This window comes from Zootoca vivipara, chromosome 7 (assembly GCF_965207765.1).
Source record: "Zootoca vivipara chromosome 7, rZooViv2.hap1.1, whole genome shotgun sequence".
In the NCBI taxonomy this organism is placed as follows: Eukaryota; Metazoa; Chordata; class Lepidosauria; order Squamata; family Lacertidae; genus Zootoca; species Zootoca vivipara.
The window spans coordinates 78,216,347-78,224,930 of NC_142590.1; the positions used below are offsets into that span (position 1 = coordinate 78,216,347).

At 46.4% G+C, this 8,584-nt stretch overlaps 1 protein-coding gene across 5 annotated transcripts in view; it reads right to left on the reverse strand.

The window, feature by feature from the left end:
• Positions 1-6,734, reverse strand: part of ADNP (activity dependent neuroprotector homeobox) — a 48,464-nt gene extending 41,730 nt beyond the window's left edge. For 2 of the 5 annotated variants that reach the window (XM_088674635.1, XM_088674636.1), the window contains exon 1: positions 6,341-6,734. The gene's annotated coding sequence lies outside the window, so the exon portion shown is untranslated. Of the gene's footprint in view, positions 1-4,049; positions 4,161-6,340 lie in introns of all 5 variants that reach the window. The other 3 variants (XM_088674637.1, XM_088674638.1, XM_035121281.3) reach the window with 3 other exon arrangements.
• Between the last annotated feature and the right edge of the window lie 1,850 nt (positions 6,735-8,584).

Here is an 8,584-nt window from a genome sequence, read left to right on the forward strand (position 1 = left end):
CTTACTGACCAGTCTAAAGATCTATCTATCTCCAGTATTCTATTCCTGATAGTGATCAGGTATACATCCCTGTAAACGCACAAGCAGGGCATGAAAACAATGTCCATCCTCTATTTGCCCCTGACATTTGCTATCATTTAGCTATAATGGCTAATAACTAATGAGACACCTATCTTACACAAAGTACTTATTTAGGCTGTAATCACTGCTTAAAGCCACTTCATCCTAACACAGTATTTCTAACAAGAAAGGAACAGGAAACAATTCAAAACACATCAATGTTTCAATGTATATCAATAGGGCATACGGTATCTAGTACAGTGGTACCTCTACTTACGAATTTAATGCGTTCCGAACGCACATTCGTAAGTCGAAAAAAATTGCAAGTCAAATCCCATAGGAATGCATTGGGAGAAAATATTTGTAAGTCGAAACAACCCAATCTAAAAATTCGTAAGTAGAAAAAAATCCTATCTAAACCGCATCCAAGATGGCGGATGGAGCTCCGTTCGTAAGTAGAAACATTCGTAAGTAGAGGTACCACTGTATAGTAATGATTTACGGCAGCAGAAGAGAGGGTGTAAGAACAAGTACAATAAAACAAAGCATTATGGAGCCACTATTTCATATGAAAAATTAGAGTAGAAATGCCAGAGGGAAAACCCTAAATGGTAGACCATCAGTTGTATGTTATTTCCCTACTGCTAAGTTGTGGGTACTAAGGACAAATGCAAGACCTAGAACTATAAGGTACCTAATAAGGGTCTCTAATACTGCAGTGAACTTAAGAAAAGTAGACATACTTTTCACAACATAGTAATGACCAATGTAACTTGGGAGCTACAAGATGTCTGACTTCAAAAATCTAATGGGGGGGGATCAATCACAATGAAAGAGTTATAGTACACATTCTTCTGTGTATCCCTGACCTTTATGCTATCAAGTGTCTTGGCTAGGTCTGATGCAACATTCCCAGTCCAAACTATGGTTTACTGAAGCAGGAATAACTGCTGATCTCAAGCACTTCCTTTCTCTCCCCACCCCTTGGCTATAGAAGACACTTCCTGGTTTGTTAAACCAATTTTCCCATGATGTCTGAACTCATCATGAGTTGCGAATTTTCTCTTAGGGAGTGCTTTGGCCAGTTTCATGGGGTAACTTCTTTTAACAAACAAGGAACTCCTGCAACTGGGTATGTGAGGAGAGGAGTAGAGAAACTCTCCAGCAAAACAAAGCTTGGATGATTAGGTCAGACAGGAACATTGCACATGAACCAGGCCCCTGAACAAGCAAGCAAGAATACAGTATATTCCCCTCTTGACCACGTTGTGGCTGTTTCTTATAAGGCACCCATAAGCAAGTATTATTGCAAACAGGATAATGGAATGGATAGTTGGATCCAACAAAAGTTGTGTGTTCTTATGCCCCGTGGTGACAACAAAGAAAAATATAGCCCTAGAATCAAACAGGAGAGGAACAGATGAAGACAGGCACATGGACAGTAAAAAGTTTATTGAAAAAGACAAAGAAAACAGAACAAGCTAAAGCGTAAGACACTCACTCACACACAGTTGATTCGTTTCAATAGTCTCTGCCTTTTTTCCTTTTAAAATACAGTGCAAATCTTCAGGGCTTCAAGCACACTGGCTTGGACACACGATAGAGCAAATCCCAGTAAATTCAAGAAGACTAACTGTGTACATGATCACACTTTCATACTGCTTAATACTAGTTTAATTATTCTGAAATCACAATACAATTCCATTTTGCAGCTTGTTCTGTTTAATAAATATAGACAGGTTATATTCAGATATGGAAGCTAAAAGCAAAGTATATAAACACCAAATATCATTTGATAACTACACCGACCTGACCATATAAAGTTATTTACTGACAGTGGCTTATTTCAGGGAAGCATGAGGTTGCATTCAGTGGTGGCCTATCATCAGAATAACTTTTAAGGCAAAACACACAATTTTCACCAAACCCCATACTAATTTCAGCCCTCTGCGCCATATCCTATATTGCACCAGAGGGTCCTTCAACCCTCATGATAAACCATAGATGTCTTCACTGGCTGGAGTGTACTGGCAAAAAATCAGATGCTCTGTCTTGTACAGTTCAAGTAAAATGTTTAATGTACTTCTATTTTTGGCCTTGCAAGTGAATTGTAGCACAATCCTATTCATGTTTACTTAGATGCAAGTCTTACTGAGTCTCCAGGTAAGTGTAACTGCAGCCTGACAGCAGATCTTCAAACCTGATACTGACTTTTTTTCTGCTTTGGTGTTAATGTCCATTTACAATCCATCTAATAAGAATAAGAGTCATTTTACGAGTCAGACCTGCTTGACTATGCATCCCACTACAATGGGTAATAACTCTTCATGTCTCAGGCAGAGGTATTTTCCTGCTCCGATGCAGAATATTCTTCAACTGGAGAAACACGGAATTGCATACACAGCCTTGTGCAGGCAAAAGATATACACTGCTCTAAACTTTGCCACCGGCAGCCTGCATCATAAAACACGGCCGTACCCAGGATTTTTACCAAACTGACATACAAACACTCCAAGTTTCAATCCAAATCTTTTAATTATTCCAGTTAAAAGTATTGTATCTTAAATGTCTCAAAACCACTGCCCAGAGCACTGAGATGTGCATATTTCATTGACAACTATCTGAAATGTCCAAGTATTGCTTTGCACTAACTGTAGGCAAAGTAGGGCTCTGCCTGCCCATCTCAAATTACAATTAGGAGTTGAGAGGAGAAAATGTGTGTTCCCCATCCCATTCCAGGTGACCGATGTTGCTGGGAGCCAACAAAGTACTTGTTTATGAAAGTGTTTCACATACACACGCACTATGCCCAATCCTTTTCCAATGATTACAGAACTTTGTGCATCAAATGAGAGCAGTACAAGAAAATTCATCTTTGTTTTTAACTCCCCCACACTTTGGGAAGTTCAACATATTTGGGTTTTACCTGGGAGGTGGGGCTTTATGCAGCAATGGTCAATAACTCTTTCTGGATTCCTGTGCATTTACCTTTTTCTTGATGACACAACTCTGATTTGTTTAAAATTACAAAACTTGCCCCCACACATATATTAAGTAAAACAGAAATATCGCTACCCGACCCCACCCCCACTCACCTTTTCCCCCTCCACCTCTTCCCCCCTTTTCTTCCTAATATAACACTAATGTCTCAAGAAATGAAACTGATCTGTAAAAATGTTACTTGGAAAAAGAGAGACATTGCTCATACTTCTGTAAACCCAAAAAATCTTTATTTTGTTTTTTTAAAAAAATCACAAAACTTGCAAAAAATGTGTGCTTCATGACACATTTTCTACCTTCTGCCATTACTAACCGACAACACCTGACTTTAAACTGTAGCTGAGCAGTTTTCTGCATGTAGAATAGGATTCAAGACACCACATGCTGAAACTCAAGTAAAATGGTTTTAGCATTTTCTTTACTGTATTAGACATCACAGTAGCATCATGCAATACAGAACTAGACTATGTACTGTAGTATTATATCTCCTGGGATTTCCAACATTCGTAATTTTAAACATGTATGAAATGTTTGGGGGGAATAGAGTCTAAATTGAATCATATCAACTCAAAGTGGGTTTTATGGCCTATCAGAATGATTCCTTATCAGTTACTAAACCACTAGAGTAGAACAGTTGTCCAAAATATTCCTGCAAGCAAATATGTGAAATTTCAGTTGGCATATTTATCACAGCTGAAACTTTCTAAATCTTAAAAAATCAAGCAGAAAAGGAATGAAAATGTTTCTCAACATTAAGGGGGGAAAGCACATGTAAAAAAATATTAAGTAGGATGAATTCCTGCAGAATCATACAAGTGTGGTGGATAGATAATGTCTGAATTAAGTTCAATATTTCTATTAACTGCAAAGTACATGAACTGTGACAAAATGCACATCTTTCCTGACAGGTGTTTATACTCTGGACACTGAAAACACTGTCATCTCTTTAAACAACCATAGTTCAAGGAAGCAACCTCAACCAGACATACTTGGAAGCTATGGTTCTTTCATTTTTCTAGGATGCTCTGGCTTCACTGCACATTGCAATAAATGTGTTGATTGGTTGCTATCCAACTGCTTCCAGCTCCCATCAAAACACTCTAGAACAAACACAAAATGTTAGACGACTTATTTTGGTCTTGCTTTTTAAGCAGCAATCTTTTAATTAAGCTTTTAAAGCTTCTGCCTAGCTCTCACTTTCATTTTAGCACCTTTCACATAGAACCACTTCTGTCCAGGGGAAGGAAGTGGTGTTGGAGATCCTGGGACAAGAAACTGAATTTAGTACTCTTATAACACAAGGCATGGCATCAGGGAAGGAGTTAATAATGTAAATGTAGGTCACACCATACTACACATGTGGCATTTTCCTTTATCTGACACATTGCCTCCACTAAACATTGACATTCTGAGAATAAAATTGGCATGTGCCACAGGATGAACTTGTAGGAGTTGTATGTTTTCCCCAAGAACTCAAGTTTCTATCACATATTTGTCACAGATATCTGCAATACTTCTTCAACAAAAAACAGTGCCTGAGGAAAGGCAATGCATCTTTGGAAATTCCTAACAATCTCTATTATCATGAACTACAGCACACAAGAAACAGCCATGCAAGTAAATAATACACATGGCATCCCCAATCACAAATGAGTTGAAGTGTAGTTCCTTTACTCATCATGAAGTTTTATGTTCAAACCTGGAACAAAGTTTAATGTTAAACCTAGAAAAGGCTTAAAGCATCCTCACTGCATTGTAGTTACCGGTACGTCCCTTCCTTTAAACCACCACCTTGATTTTGGGAAGCAACTTCTTAACTACCATCAGGCTGTTTCAGTGGCACAGGCACAATCAACCTCCATGACTTTTAGCAAAAGCTTCAGGGAGGTAAGGTGCATTAAGAACGGCACAGATTTTAGGTACCACATCAGGATGACACTTTTGGTCATCGTTTTCCAGGATAGCAGATGGAAGTGGCCAGATTCTTTAAATCAATGCTCTCTGCTCACTGAATCTTTGCCTGTGCTGCTGTCAGAGCAACTGAGCCTGCAGTGATAGGCCCATTTTCCCAGGCCTATAGAAGGCGCTGTGTGGCAACTCTATTCCGTGCATCTGGGGCCCTCCCCCCCCTCTCTGCAGCAGCCTTACCCAGTGAAAAGAATGCGCCCCCTACTGACTTGCATGCTCATTTCTCCATTCCACCGACTTGGCTGCGGTGCAGTTTGGGTGGGGGCTGGTATTTTTTTCCTTCGATGGCCACAAATCCCAAGCAACGGTAGTTTTAACATGAAGCCACGCGCTGATTACGCACACGCCTAAGTAAAACTGAACTGGGGATGGGGGAGACGGGCAAATACATAAATAGTCACAACACCGGAGTAGAAAAGCACGTTAGAGGGAAAAGTGCATGGTGGTGGTGTTTTTCTGCGACAGAAGGAGAAGACAACCTCCTTTCCCCTCTTCTTTGTCTGAAATATAGGTTAGAAGAACTACTGCGCGGGATGGATGCAGTAAACAGGAGTTACGGGGGTGGATGGGTGCCTGTTACTCTCTTGGAGCTGCTACTCTGCTACAGCTACGAATCCCGCCTTTTCCAGTACACCCGACACCTCTAAGTAGGAAAGGGAGGGGGGTCGCAGAGGAGGCGGCCGTTCTCCATTCATTGCACCGCAGCCTGCTCTAAATTTCCAGCGCCAACTCTGCAGTCGTAGGGGGCTTTCCTCGCTTCGTCTCCTTCCCCCCCGCGCACCCCCTCTCCTTCCAGCGCACATGCTGGAGGAAAAGGCGAATCTCCGAGCATGCATGCCGGAGCGGACGGGCTGCATTCGCCATCCTCTCCCCCACTCCACGCCCGCCCGGTTCGTTCGTTCCCTCCCTCCTTCATCGGTCCACGATGCAGCCCATGCAATCGCGGGCTGGCCAACATCCATGTGCCGCCTCCCTGCAAGGAACGGGAGGTGAGGTGGTGGAGCGAGAGAGCGATGCAAACGGAGAGGCGTCAGGAGTTAAGGCGAGGAAAGGGGGAAGCCGGCTACGGAGGCGTCCTCCCGCGCCTTACAACCCGGCCTCGGACGGATGGAGAAGAGGAGGAGGAGGAAGAAAGGAGGGAGGGACCGTGAGCGAGTGCTTCTTAGCGGCATGTGCAAAGATGCGAGCATCGGAGGCCGCCGGGCCCGGCTGCACCGGAGGAGGAGAAAGAAAGCAGGCGGCGGCGGCGAAGGGAGGGCGAGGGAAGGGAGGGAGGGTTGCGCGGGGCTCCCGCGCGCGCTTAGGCACCTACCTGGCTGGGTCTCGCGCTCCCTCCTACTCCTCCTCCTCAGCAGCGGCGGGCGCTCTTTCCCCCGGCGGTGGCGGCGGCGGCGCTGCTGCTCCTGTTAGCGGCTCCCGGCAGGGCGGGCGGGCAGCGGAGCCGGCGGTGCGAGGGAGACAAAGGGGGCTGGATGGCGGGCTGCGCCGGGGGGGCGGCTGCGCGGGGGGCAGGGCGGGGGCTGGGCCCTCAGCGGGGATGAGAGGGCGGCAGCGGCGGCTCCGTCACCGGGGCGAGGGGCGTCGGGCTCCGGGCCGCGGGGAAGGGGAGGGGGGGCTCCCTAGGCGCCCTGCAGACAATACAGCCGGGTCCCTCCTGCCCAGAACCTGCCCTGGCCAAGATGGCGGCCGAGAAAGAGCGGAAGTGACGCGAGGCGCTCATTAGCATATGGGACTCATTGTCCGGCCGGAGAGGAGGGGGACTCACGGGCACACACACGCGCCCCCCCCTTCCTGTGGGGGGCATTGAGCCGGGAGGAGGCCGGAGCCCGGCAATGGGACTTGCTTCCCCCCCCTCAGTCGCGCCTCCCCTCCCGGCGTGAGGAGAAGCGGGCCCTTTAAAAAAGTATGTGGGTGGGTGAGGGGAGCGGGTTACATAACCCCGTCAGAGTGGGGGGATTCTCGCGAGAAAGGCAGCCGGCGGCGGGATCTGCCCCGGCTCCGCTAGGAGGCGCCGCGCCCTGCGGCTGGGGCCGGAGAGAGAGGAACGCGGAGCCGCCCGCTTATCCCTCCGCCGCCCCCAGCCGGCACTACATCCTTCCCTGAGGGGAGGAGGGGAAGGGGGTCACCACGTCGGGGAAGAGGTGGCGCGCGGGAGGGGGAAGAGCCCGGAGTGAGCCCGCGTCCACGTGACTCGGGAGTGAGCTCGCCACGTGACCCCAGCTTCACCTGAGCGAGCATCCTGACACCTCGTGCCGCTAAGCTGCTGGTCACACGCCTTTGCACTAGTGCACGAGCGAGTGTGAGAAGCACAGGGTGGCAGAAGCATCTTTGTACCACAGTCTGGCGGCTGCTCTTGGAATAACGCAGCAGAACCCTTTTGTGTTGTGATCTACCAGCAGTGTGCCTCACACTTCCCAGTAACACGCTGCCAGATTTGTTCCTACACAGTGGTGATCACCCATCAGCACCTACCATCGGCGCACCATCAAGAGAGAACGGATGGACATCACAGTGGCATTAACAGATAGCATACCAGTGGTGTTTTTTATTGGACAGGCCTTTATTTCATTGGCTACTAAGCATTTTGTTTAGTCGTGTCTGACTCTTCGTGACCCCATGGACCAGAGCACGCCAGGCATTCCTGTCTTCCACTGCCTCCCGTAGTTTGGTCAGATTCATGTTGGTAGCTTCAAGAACACTGTCCAACCATCTCATCCTCTCGTCCGAAGCATTTACATTACCTAAAAAAATAATTAAAAAATACAGAATGCAGTATAGGATGCACGTGCAAAAGAGGATGAAGATGTTGTAGCTGATAGCAAAGTGAACACGAGCCACCAATGTGGTACATCTGTTAAAAAGGCTAATGTACACTGTTAAGGCTGTATAGCGTGAGAAGTAATAATTACACTCCATTATGCAGTGGTTAGGCCCTGTCAAAGGTACTCTGTCCATTTCTGGACATGGCGTTGTAAGATGGAGGTTCGCAAACTGGAGTACTGTATATCCAGATGAGGCCAACAAAGACAATAACAGGTCCTATTCAGGTCCTATGAGGAGCCATTGAAAAAGCTGAGTACTGTATGTTTAACCTAGAGAAGATAATTTTAAGTAGAGACATGATAGGTATCTAAAGGGCTGTTGTGTAGGTTGGGGAAGACTTGTTCTCAGTTGCTCCACAAGGCAGGGCTAGAACCAATGGGTGAAAATTGCAGAGAACCATATTTCAGCTAAACCTTAGGAGAAACTTCAAGTGGGTATGAACTATTTAACAGTGGAAAGGCTTTCTCCGGAAATGGTGGTTGGTTGGTTGGTTGGTTTGTCCCTGGAGGTGTTTAAGCAAAGGCAGGACACCCATCTATCAGCGATATGGTTACATCCTGCATTAAGGAGGGAGTTGTGCTAGATAACCTCCACAAGTACCCTTCCAATTTTATAATTCTTCTAGCTGGCCAGGCCACGCGTTGCTGTGGCTCATCCCTGTGATTCCCCCCACCCTGTCCCGATCCATGACCTACCCTGTCCCCTTCCCCCCAACCCACACCCAGGCAAGTTC